This window comes from Mustela lutreola, chromosome 13 (genome assembly GCF_030435805.1).
Source record: "Mustela lutreola isolate mMusLut2 chromosome 13, mMusLut2.pri, whole genome shotgun sequence".
NCBI lineage: Eukaryota > Metazoa > Chordata > Mammalia > Carnivora > Mustelidae > Mustela > Mustela lutreola.
The window spans coordinates 21,952,939-21,966,593 of NC_081302.1; positions in this window are offsets into that span (position 1 = coordinate 21,952,939).

The following is a 13,655-nucleotide window of genomic DNA, read 5'->3' on the forward strand; positions in this document are numbered from 1 at the left end:
AAGGCAGAGGCTTTAACCCACTGAGCCTCCCAGGCGCCCCTCTCAGTAGATTTTTTTATATCATACTTGTTACCCTAACATCATAATGCATACATGTTTATAGATACTTATTATATACTTATCTACATTTACAAACGTGAGTTATAAGTGCAACAGAAATGTTTTATCTTACTTGTTGATCTATTAACTTAGTGTTGTTTTATGGTATGTGAACTGAATTCCAGAATCCCCTTAGAACTTTCCATGATTTCTGTACTTGTATAAATCTATAATAAGAACAGAAATTATGTGCAAATAGAAAAAAATAGAAATGACAGGAAGTATTAACCACGACATTCACCTTTTAACTGTCTTTACCAAGAAAATAAAAGTTCAGCAAATATTTTACTCAGCTTTTTAAAAGTAAATGGGAGTAAATTAATGTAATTTAAAATTTACCATAAAGCTTATGAAGAATTAAATGAATATTTTATTTTTATTATGATAAATGTCTGTGGTTCGACCCCATGAAGAGGCAGTAGACCACTTCCCCAATCAAACATAGGATTAAAAAATAAGAAAGGAAAAACTAATAAAGAACCCTAACATCATCTACATTACTGATTAAACTTAAGTTTAAAATTATCTATTGTAATAGAAAAAAAATATATAATCACCACACTTCTAGTCTAAGTCTTTGGAAAATTAGAGCGAAAATTAAATTGGTAGAATAGGTCTTTTTACTGACTTTATCACTTCCCATACTTATCTACAAAAGAAAAAAAATATATATATATATATATAAAGAGACAAGATTATCTCCCATGCAGGACTTGTGGTCAACTAGTTCTAACTAATTAAGCCATGTAAATACTGTAATACACTTACCATAGAACTCAGATCATCTTTGTCTAGAGAAAGGAATGTTGAAACTCAAGATTGTGGGTGCTTACTCCTCTTTTTATGAAAATAGGAAAGAGACATTTCCCTTATAGCTATGGTTACTATTTCAAGGGTAATCATATTTCTTTCTGAGGTATTAAAGTGCTATGAACTTGGGTGCCTGGATAACATAGTTGGTTAAGCCTCTCACTAGGTTTCTGCTCAGGTCATGACCTCAAGGTCCTGAACTGGAGCCCCATGTCCAGCTCTGTGCTCAGCTCAGAGTCAGCTTAAGATTCTCTCTCTCCCTCTGTGCTTCCTGCTCTTGCTCTGTCTCTCTCATAAATCTTTAAAAACATTAATAAAGTGTTACAAACTATTATTGTTATTATTTCATTTTGGTAAGAAATCATGCAATTGTTATAAATAAGAAAATGAGTAAAGGACAGACATTTGATAAAAGGAATCTAATTCACATGAGCTTAAATTCTATTAGCAAACCATTTCTTGCTTTTTTTTCCCCCAACAGCTACACAGTTCAGATCATTTGTTACCTTAAAGTGGAAGGCTCCAGAGACAGCTTCTTATGAATACTTCTTGAAAGATCTTTGAGGTCAAAAAAGTGATTTAACCTCAGAGATCAGACTCAAATTCTGTAGAGTGCAGAAAAAGAAAAATATAATTTAATTTCTAGGACATTCAGCAGCTAGGGATTTCAACAGCTATAGGCCAACACATGATTTGTGTTGTAATAACCAGTCATGACAGCCAAATATTTTTTGAACTATGTTTAAAAGTGCTTCATACAAAATCTTTTAAATATGCTTGGTAGCTTCTTTTGTAGCAAATCTGGTATGCATACAAACTCACATACATTTACTCACATACATAATGACTCAAATTAATTTTTAAAATGAGTTATAGATACATGGATGTCCACAGTCAATAAAGTACGTGTTTGATAAAAATTAGAAAAGTAGGTAACAAGAAATCACAGTTACATTTTGTAATTCTCTCTAATACTTGTTAATGGTTCAGGTCTTGACATTATCCTTTATTTATAAGATTAACATTATTTTATTGCAAATGAACATTTTTACAATGTACACACTTAAGGAACACCTCTTAATTGCTATTGTCTAATTCCTGACTATTGTCCTGCATATAATGTATATTTTAATGATACACCAAGAAATGCTCAATTTGATTCCAAATAGTAAAAGTGAAAAATGTGTTTACTTCAATGAATATATGCTTTGTCTTTTAGCAAAAATTATGTGTATAATGCTTTGGTTATTTATATATGCATAAAAGTGAAATTGAAATAAAATGATCCTTTCTTCAAAAAATTAAATATATCTGCTTGCTGGCAAGTAGACAATATGTCAATATTCAATTTACTTTACATGAGAATATTAATAATTATTCTTTTATTATTTTTTTTAAAAAATTTTGCTGGTGAGTGGCTATTAAGACAATGACCAATGATTTCTGAAGCTCAGGAGTCATCAAGTTTCTTAATGGTAAAATAAGAAAACCAGAAGACAGCAAACAGTTTTAAGCTACAGAAATGCAAAAAGCCTTTCCTCAATAAATATCTTTCCTGTTACTCTTACACCTAAAATACCTGTGCTTTAGGGCACCATGAAATAGAATATGTGAAATAGAGGATTAGACGATTTTTAAAAAAAAGATTTTATTTATTTGATAAAGAGAGATCACAAGTAGACAGAGAGGCAGGCAGAGAGAAGGGGAAGCTCCCCACGGAGCAGAGAGCCCGACATGGGACTCAATCCCAGAACCCTGAGATCATGACCTGAGCCAAAGGCAGTGGCTTAACCCACTGAGCCACCCAGGCGCCTGGATTAGAGGATTTTGAAGGTAAGTTCAAACTCAGGTTTGCCTCTTATTTAAAAAAAAAAAAAAAAACAGATACAGTCTCCATCTCCTGCCCATGTCCTGAGAGGAGCTGCAGCCCCGGTCTGCCCACTAGCAATAGCGGTCCCGCAGAATTGCTCCAGCTTCTCGGTCAAGCAGAGCAAGCAGAGCAAGCAGACACACAGCACCAAGCCTAATAACCCAAAGGCTCCCAACTCCTTCCTCTACACAGAGCTCATTCACCTCCAGGCTGTGGGCATAGATAGAGTAGAAGGCTCACAGCCAAGGTGCAGTGGTGGTCACGAAGCCGAGATCTCCCCAGTTCCTACGTGCGGACCACCATCCACGAGAATGCCGGGGCCACTTTCTGAGGCATCATGCACGTGATCCACGTGAATATGGACCGCCCGTATTTGCTCATGGTTGCCATTTGGACACCCAGTGCCTTTCTGCGCAGCCAGAAGCCTGTGATGGTGAGGAGGAAGCAGGCTGCCCCACCAACAGCTCCTGAGCACCGCCCCCCACCTCCAAGACAATAAAGATGTCAGTTACCTTACCAAAAAAAAGAAAATATATATATATATGTGTGTGTGTGTGTGTAAAAAACATACAGATTTAGTGCATTAATGTTAATAATAATCAAAGGTGTTTCGCTAGTATTTATTTGTAAATAAAAAGAAATATTTAAAAATACGTTAATTCCAGCATCAATTATAAAAACATGTGGCAAATGTAAATAGTTCCTATTCAATAAGGGAAAAAAGAAACCCGTGAGAGGCAACGTACAGGTCTAATAATAAGTATAAAGAACACTACAGGGGCACCTGAGTGACTCAGTGGGTTAACCTTTGCCTTCCGCTCAGGTCATGTTCTCAGGGTCCCTGGACCGAGCCCCACATCCACCTCTCTGCTCATTGGAGAGCCTGCTTCTGCCCCACCCCCTCTCTCTGCCTGCCTACTTGTGATCTCTCTCTCTGTCAAGTAAGTGAATAAAATCTTTAAAAAAAAAAAAAACATGAAAAAATGAAAACGAAATAGAACTAAATAAAAAACTCAGAATGCCAGGGAAGATAGCAAAAATGAAAGGCAGATGGTGGAACACACTAAGTTCCAAGCTATCTCACTTGTGTTTTAATGCCTGCCAATGACTATATTGTTTGTTAATGGAAGTTTAATAATTCTCCTATTCAGGAACATTTGAAAGTTCTTTTTTTTTTTTTTTTTTTTTTTTTTTTTAAGGGTCTTCATGAGATACATTTTATTATGAGGACCGGATTAGAGAGAAAAAAAAAAAAATAGAGTAGTCTTTCCTGAATTGGGGCACACCAAACTTACCCCATAGCACTAGTGTTAACTAAATAAGATTTCAGGCACTTCTAAGATGAGATTTAATCTAGTGTATAAGTTATTGATGTGCCTTTTTAATATAAAGAATGATAACCACACAGTGTACCCCAAAATTGAGTTCACAGGCAATTTTATTCTTAGTTTTTATTTTGGTGTAGGTAAAAACTTTTGTATAACACATTTGTGTTGCCTCACCAATCTCTTGCCTATGGAATTTGCAAGCATGAGGCACCTTCACAAAAGTGTGGTACAATAAAAATGATTCTTCAACACACATTTTCCTGTACCTTGATAATAAGAAAATGTTGAAACTTTTGAGAGGGACAACATATAGACAATTTTGGAGTGGAGACAAGTCTTCCTAGTAAAGTTATACATTTTCTTTTGCGCATACCAAAATAGTGTTAGTAGAGATTCCCATTCCAATATATCATAGTCTAGAGATTCTTTGGCAGTAATCCCATTATGAGTTTTGACATGCTTCAAGACATTAAGAACAAAATGTTTAAAACTGCTTTATTCGGGCACCTGGGTGGCTCAGTGGGTTAAGCCGCTGCCTTCGGCTCGGGTCATGATCTCAGGGTCCTGGGATCGAGTCCCGCATCGGGCTCTCTGCTCAGCAGGGAGCCTGCTTCCTCCTCTCTCTCTCTCTCTCTCTCTGCCTGCCTCTCTGCCTACTTGTGATCTCTGTCAGGTAAATAAATAAAATCTTTAAAAAAAAACTGCTTTATTCAAAATCTTTAAATATGCACAAAGCCTTTTTTTTTTTTTTTTTTTTTTTTTTTTTTTTTTTTTAAAGATTTTATTAATTTATTTGACAGAGAGAAAGATCACAAGTAGGCGGAGAGTCAGGCAGAGAGAGAGGAGGAAGCAGGCTCCCGCTGAGCAAAGAGCCCGATGCGGGGCTCCATCCCAGGACACTGAGATCATGACCCGAGCCGAAGGCAGCGGCTCAATCCACTGAGCCACCCAGGCGCCCCTGCACAAAGCCTTTTATTGCCATTATAGATACCCATGTGTATGTCCACATATGTATGATGCATTTACACACACATATACACAAACATACATTCTTACACTCCCATTTGTATATTCAGGTGAGAGACAATTCAAAAGTTTGAAAGCAAAATGATATATGTGAAAATCCACAGCCAGGAGGCAATTTCATTAGGGACAGAAGTTTATATACAGTTCACATTAATTTCATGTCTAAGTATCTCTTGGAGACTCTTCATTAGCTTATGATATCACTTCTTTCAAACTACTCCATTCTTGAAGATTTATAATCAAAATTCTTCCAAACATTTAAAAAAATAGAGAAAAATTATGAAAGACACACACACACACATACAATCAGAAAGACATGAAAAAAACTTTTACAAGTTTTAATATATTACAAATAGAGTAATATTTCAAAAAGTACATTAAATAGCTATCATATGTTTTTTCTGAAGTGAAAGGAGAATTTATACCAACAAATATATTTTAAAAAGTGAAATCATGAAAATCATTGAAATATTATTCGGATAGATAGATAGGCAGACAGGTATAGATGGATAGATACAGATAATATAGATATATTTTCTCTAAAATTCATGGTTCAATGGAACCTCATTGGATAAAGAGTTAGAGGTGTCTATGCAGCAGAAACTTTAAAGATAGTTTCCATTTGTAATTTTGTAACGTTCTGTTTCATACCAACGTTCTCCCTTTTAGGTAACTGAAAGAGCACTTTATTTTTCTTAATCTGGCTCATTTACACATTTTGGGATAATAAAAAGGGATGAAGACAGTAACATGATTGCCTCTAATCTGTAAGAGAAAACGCTGAATTGTAACTCTATTATTTATGTCAGAACATAGAAATAAAAATAAAAGTATTCCCTGCTTCTGATCTCTTGCAGGTGTACCAGCACTGTCTTTTCATCATCATCTTAACATGAAAAGTTTCTTTTTCTGAGAAAAAGATAACAAAATCTTTATAGAGATGATGTATTTTCACCTTAGAAGATTCAGATAGATACATGATTTTCTTTCTAGTAGCTGAAATTGTTTCATTTTTTAAAACCGTAAAATTTCATAGAGCTTGTAGGAAATGGCAATTCGATTCAGGATTAATCTCTGTGTTCTTAGAAAAATATATTTTTCTTCATGAATACTTACGGGATAAAAATTGATAGCTATGGACAGATCTCTTTCCTTTCCTTTTAAAAAGCAGTGTGACATGTCTTGACAAGCAAGAGAGAGTTAAGATGATAGGTAATACCTGTTTCTGGAAAATGAATGTAATTTAAAACTACGTGTGCTATTCCCCTGACCCGAAAAGATTTAAAAAGCATTAGCAAGATCTTAAAAAGTATTTCTGACCCCTAAAAAGTTACTGTTATTGTCCACTTTTTGAAATATCTTTTAAAATAAGTTTTTATATATGCTATGTTATTCACTTAATTATATCTTTAGTATCTTTAGGTATTCAAAAGAGTCTATTTAGAAGTGTCATTTCCTCAGAGAAATGCCTATTCTATTCATATAAATTAGTACAGGCAATATGCAAATAGTAGTCTTGTGTTGTAATCTAGTCTCATATTACCTATTACATCAATGATTTGCAACATCTATATATGAATTTCTGCTTTTATTTCACTATTTAAAATCACTATTCTTTTTAATCTTTGTTTCATCTAATAATTTTTGAGAACAGATAAGGCAAGCATTACTATTCCTATTTTAAAGATGGAAGTGCTTCTCTACTCATATACCCAAAACATTGTAGCATGGGAGTTAAAAACACAATTCAGCTAATTAATATTCATGCAACTTAAGGAAGAGACAGAAATTAAATTTAATTAATCAAAATGTTAACCAGAAAGTCCTCTTTGAAAGACCTTGACTAATACAATGGAAAGGCAGGGAGACGTATTAGGGAGGTGAGAGGGACAGGAGTGTGGCTGTGCTGGAACCAAGCTAGAGATTCTTGATCAGGGTGATAAAAAGGGAAATGCTCTGTGTCAATAAACTCTCACAGAGATAAGATCAACAGGAGATTTTAAAATCTTTTGGGTACCTTTGCAAAAGCTAGGCTAGACACTGACACACACACACACACACACACACACACACACTTAAGGGGCACACTTCATTTCATACATCTGTCACCTTGTTACCTGCTAAAGACATTGCATGTGGTGATATTCTGAATATCAGTGCCAGGATACAGTTGAGTACTGACTTCACTGCTGCCAAGCAGCACCTCTTGCCATGTGTAAACTACACCTCAGTCCCGGGATGGGTCTCCTAGTCCATACTGACACCTCCCCCAGTCACAATTTGCATAACAAGTGCTGTAACTATAATTTTCAAAAAAAAAAAAAAACCCTTTATGTATAATACAAATGACACATGGGTGAAGAGTGCAGCAATTTCATGTTTCAACATAGGTATACCCTGTGAAACCATTACTACCATCAAGATAATGAAAACTTGCATGCCCCAGGAGTATATCTGTCTATGAGAAAACTACTCCAAGTTTTTGGAAAGTAAGTACATCACTGAAACCCACTCACCTTAGCAGGCAGATTGTGAAGGGCTGAAGAACGTGCTTTTCTAACTTGCATAATGTTCAGCAATAACATAATGGAAAGACAAACAGGATTCAAGAGATAGTTGACTTTCAGTTAGAACATACATGACACTGATGACATTTTGAACAAGAGATAATAAATGGTTAGTAATCATAAAATATATAAGAAGATCCAAGTGAATCATAAAACCTTCTAGAAAAAAAAATCAAAAATAATAAATTGTTCTAATTAGTACTTAAATTGAGGCTTTCAGATGGCCATAAAAATCAAATGAGAAAAGTATCTTGAAGCACAGAGTAGAATTGCTGAGTCAGAGATTATGACGAAAAGATAACAGAATTAGTGGATAAACACTGCAGACCCATATTGTGAGTGATATTTACTCCCAAAAGGAGGAGAGGGGGATACAGGAAGAGGAGGTAATGACATCATAAGTAACAAAAAATAATTGCCCATGACAAAAACCTGATCTTCATGCAGGACTGGATAGAAAAGAGGCATACCATTGAAAATCTTGAATTCTAAGGTTAAAGAGAAAATCTTACAAACCACCAGAAAGAAAAAGTTACCTGCAAAGGAAAAAAAAAAAAAAATCAGACTGGGATTGGGCATGTCAGTAGTGCAATGGAAAGTGAAAGTCAAGGAGAAGGACTCTGCGGAGAAAAGAAGAAAAAATCAGACATTCTATAGCTCCCCATAATTTAGCTGACGAATGAGAAAAAAAGCAGAGGGATTTTCATACTCTAAAAAAAGTCCAGTGACATTTTACATCCTACCTTAACTGAGGTAGGATAGGACTGAAACCATGTAAACATTCCAGGATGGAAACTTAAAGAAGGAGATGCACAAACAGTGACAGTAAAAAGACCTCATGGTAAATCTGGTTGGAACATGATAGACCTGGAATGTATATTTTAAATTCTGAATAAGAAGTCTCGGGAATGAAGTGCGATAGTACAGGAAACATTCTGTTAGCGATTAGGACCAGGAAATCAGCAAACGAATCCTGCTCACTTCCTATTTTTATAACCTTTTATTGAAAGGAAGTCACGTCCCTTCATTTATGTAATGTCTATGGCTGCTTTACACATACTACAACAGATGAGCATAGTGCTGACAGGAACCGTATGCTCCCAGACCAGAAATATTTTCTAAGTGGTCCTTTAAGCACCCCCCCCCAAAAAAGAAGAAAAAGAAAACAATTGCGAATTACAGTCTAGACCTAAAAATAATAAATTTTCTGGACCTTTGAGTCAGAGAATGATATGTAAAGTAACTTCAATATTTCATTGGTAGAAAGGGGAAGAGAGAAGTATTAGGATTCCAAATACAATGGCCATATTTTAAATGGTCCTTATTCTAAAGAAGACAAAGAATAGTGCAGGGGAGCAAACAGTGCACTTTATAATAATAGTATTTTGTTTTCAGATAGTCATAGAAAACTATGTGTCAATACTGAAAGGAAAGAAAAGTGATTTTCTTCTACCCTTCTGAGTCTTGGCTGAGATCCTATGTAATACAGTAATAATTACAGAGAGAGAAAAAGTATAGTTTTATAGTTATTAATTAATTATTAATTAATTATTATAGTTTTATAATTATTAATTAAAATTTATAATCATTAATAAGAGAAAAACAAATGAGTTAGTTAACAAGTACTCCACATGTAGACATGGGATACTTGGGAGGCCTTAGAATCCAGACTTAAATACCACTTAAGAACAAGGGAGAGGAATATACTATGCAGCCATCAAAAGAAATGAAATCTTGCCATTTGTGACAACATGGATGGAACTAGAGCGTATCATGCTTAGCGAAATAAGTCAAGCAGAGAAAGACAACTATCATATGATCTCCCTGATATGAGGAAGTGGTGATGCAACATGGGGGCTTAAGGGGGTAGGAGAAGAATAAATGAAACAAGATGGGATTGGGAGGGAGACAAACCATAAGTGACTCTTAATCTCACAAAACAAACTGAGGGTTGCTGGGGGGGGCGGGGGGTTGGGAGAAGGGGGGTGGGGTTATGGACATTGGGGAGGGTATGTGCTTGGGTGAGTGCTGTGAAGTGTGTAAACCTGGTGATTCACAGACCTGTACCCCTGGGGATAAAAATATATGTTTATAAAAAATAAAAAATTAAAAAAAAATAAAGAACAAGGGAGAGGAGATAGGAAAAGGGAGAGATGTAGGCCTTTAGGGGGAGAGTAAGTGATTTTTAGGAATGATGGATGGACCTTTACTAAAATAGGTAGAAGACATAATAATTTGTGGCAAAGGTTGTCTGGTTGTGGTATAAACTTCTGGCTTGTTTTCCAGTGAGGAGTCAGTCTTCCCTGGTTAATGAAACTCCTAGCGGTATTTGTGACAACTGAGTGCCATTTGTGGGAACTGTCTTTAGGCACATAAGAGGAATTCAGAGAAAGGATTTCATTGCATTTTCTGTTTGTTTGTTTGTTTGTTTGTTTTTCCCCAAGTACCTACAGCTCAAAATAATCAATATATCAAAGGGGCATATTTTATGTTAGGACATTCTGCTACTTTTCAACACAAAGAAAGGTAATATTAGTGCTGTGGAAAATAGGTAGATATTACACATTACTTGTGGAGCATAAGGAATAACATGGAGGGCATTAAGAGAAGGAAAGGAAAAGTGATTGGTGGAAATTGGAGGGGGAGATGCATCATGACAGACTGTGGACTCTGAGAAACAAACTGAGGGTTTTGGAGGGGAAGGGAGTGGGAGGATGAGTGAGCCTGGTGGTGGGAATTAAGGAAGGCACACATTGTATGGAGCACTGGGTATGGCGCATAAACAATGAATCTTGGAACACTGAAAAAATAAAATTAAATTAAACAAACAAACAAAACAAACAGAAAACTCCTAATGGATAAAAAATTGAAGAAACCAAAAATAAATACAAAGGTAAATAAGGAGAATACATAAGACACACAGAGTACTTCAAATGGTAACTATAACAATTTTTATAAAAAGTTCGGGCACCATTCCATGCTCTTGGATTGAAAGAATAAACATTGTTAAAATGTCTATACTGCCTAGAGCAATCTATACTTTTAATGCCATTCCGATCAAAATTCCACCGGTATTTTTCAAAGAGCATAATCCTAAAATTTGTATGGAATCAGAAGAGACCCCGAATCACTAACAAAAGGTTGAAAAACAAAAATAAAACTGGCTTCATCACGTTACCTGATTTCAAGCTTTACTACAAAGTTGTGATCATCAAGACAGCATGGTACTATATAAAAACAGACACATAGACCAGTGGAACAGAGTAGAGAGCCCAGATATGGACCCTTAACTCTATGGTCTAATAATCTTCGACAAAGCAGGAAAAAATATACAGTGGAAAAAAGACAGTCTCTTCAATAAATGGTGCTGGGAAAACTGGGCAGCTAAATGTAGAAGAATGAAACTTGACCATTCTCTTACACTGTACACAAAGATAAACTCGAAATGGATAAAATACCTCAATGTGAGACAGGAATCCATCAGAATCCTAGAGGAGAACAGAGGCAATAACCTCTTCCATATCAGCCACAGCAACTTCTTTCAAGATATGTCTCCAAAGGCAAAGGAAACAAAAGCAAAAATGAACTTTTGGGGCTTCATCAAGATCAAAAGCTTCTGCACAGCAAACAGTCAACAAAACAAAGAGGCAACCCACGGAATGGGAGAAGATATTTGCAAATGACAGTACAGACAAAAGGTTGATATCCAGGATTTATAAAGAACTTCTCAAACTCAACACACACAAAAAAGATAATCTTGTCAAAAAATGGGCAGAAGATAAAAACAGACACTTCTCCAATGAAGACATACAAATGGCTATCAGACACATAAAAAAATGTTCATCCTCACTAGACATCAGGGAGATTCAGATTAAAAACACATTGAGATATCACCTTACACCAGTTAGAATGGCCAAAATTAGCAAAACAGGAAACAACATGTGTTGGAGAGGATGTGGAGAAAGGGGAACCCTCTTACACTGTTGGTGGGAATGCAAGTTGGTGCAGCCTCTTTGGAGAACAGTGTGGAGATTCCTTAAGAAATTAAAAATAAAGCTTCCCTATGACCCTGCAATTGCATTACTGGGTATTTACCCCAAAGAAACAGATGTAGTGAAAAGAAGGGCCATCTGTACCCCAATGTTTATAGCAGCAATGACCACGGTCGCCAAACTGGAAAGAACCAAGATGCCCTTCAACGGACGAATGGATAAGGAAGATGTGGTCCATATACACTATGGAGTATTATGCCTCCATCAGAAAGGATGAATACCCAACTTTTGTATCAACATGGACGGGACGGGAAGAGATTACGCTGAGTGAGATAAGTCAAGCAGAAAGAGTCAATTATCATATGGTTTCACTAATTTGCGGAGCATAACAAATAACACGGAGGACAAGGGGAGATGGCGAGGAGAAGGGAGTTGAGGGAAATTGAAGGGGGAGATGAACCATGAGAGACTATGGACTCTGAAGAACAACCTGAGTGTTTTGAAGGGGCAGGTGGTGGGAAGTTGGGGTACCAGGTGGTGGGTATTATGGAGGGCACGAATTGCATGGAGCACTGGGTGCGGTGCAAAAACAATGAATTCTGTTAAACGCTGAGAAGAAAAAAAAAAAAAGTTCGGGCACCTGAGTGGCTCAGTGGGTTAAAGCCTCTGCATTCAGCTCGGGTCATGATCCCAGTCCATTGAGCCCTGCTTTGGGCTCTCTGCTCAGTGAGGAGCCTACTTCAGCCTCCTCTCTCTGCCTGCCTCTCTGCCGGCTTGTGATCTCTGTCTGTCAAATAAATGAATAAAATTTTAAAAAAATGTTGAAGTAAACAAGATCACCTTCTAAAAGATACCCTCTGACTACATTAAAAAGAAAAGACTTCCACTACGCTATTGATAAGAAAATTTAACCAAATTGACAAATTAAGGCTGAAAAATAGAAATGACAAGTGAAAAATGGGCAAAGGAAAACAAAAGGACAAGCAAAGCTGTAGAAACAAATTATCCCCAGCACAATAAAAGGTTATCCCATATTTACATAATATTTCTTTTTTTTTTAAGATCTTATTTATTTACTTGACAAAGATCATAAGTAGGCAGAGAGGCAGAGAGAGAGGGAAGCAGGCTCGCTGCTGAGCAGAGAGCCCGATGCGGACTCGATCCCAGGACCCTGAGATCATGACCTGAGCCCAAGGCAGAGGCTTAACCCACTGAGCCGCCCAGGCACCCCTTACATAATATTTCTTAGTGTGAGATCAGTGTTCCTTGTTGGTCTATGATTCCAGCAAAGAGAAGAGGAAAGAGGTTGGTGGAGTGTTCCTAGCCACTTTTAGGGACTCTGAGAGAAAGTGGGACACATTTTATGTGGTCACACTCATCGCACAAAGAAGAGACACAGTGTAGAAGATTTTGTAACCCAACAGCACCTCTCCTACTTTAGGGAGAGTATGACACTCTCATGCCTGTATTAAAAACCTTTATGGACTGGACATTTGGAGATCGTCACCTAGTTCTGTTGCCAAGAGGTATAGAGAGCAGACTAGTTGTCATAAATCTGGATAAGCCAGGAGCATTCCTAAAACTAAAGTGGGGCTAAATCATGTAATGACTCTGGAGTCATGTTAAGACTTCTGGTTCTACTTTAAGTGAGATGAGTAGCTACGATACGGTTTTGACAGATACATACATATTACCATGTGATGTTTTAAAACAATGACCTTGGTTGCTTTGTGGGAGAGCTTACTGGTAGGGATAAGTGCAGAAATGGAAGGCAAATGAAAAAGCTTTAGAAGTATTGTAGACAAGGGATGTTGTTGGTTTGAACCGTAGTACTAGCAGTGAAAATAATGAGAATTGGCAGTATCTGGATATATTTTGGGTTATAGCCAACCATAATTGGCATATTGGCATAAAAGAAAGAGTAAAGTCAAAGATGTCAGTCAGGGGCAGATGACAGGTAATG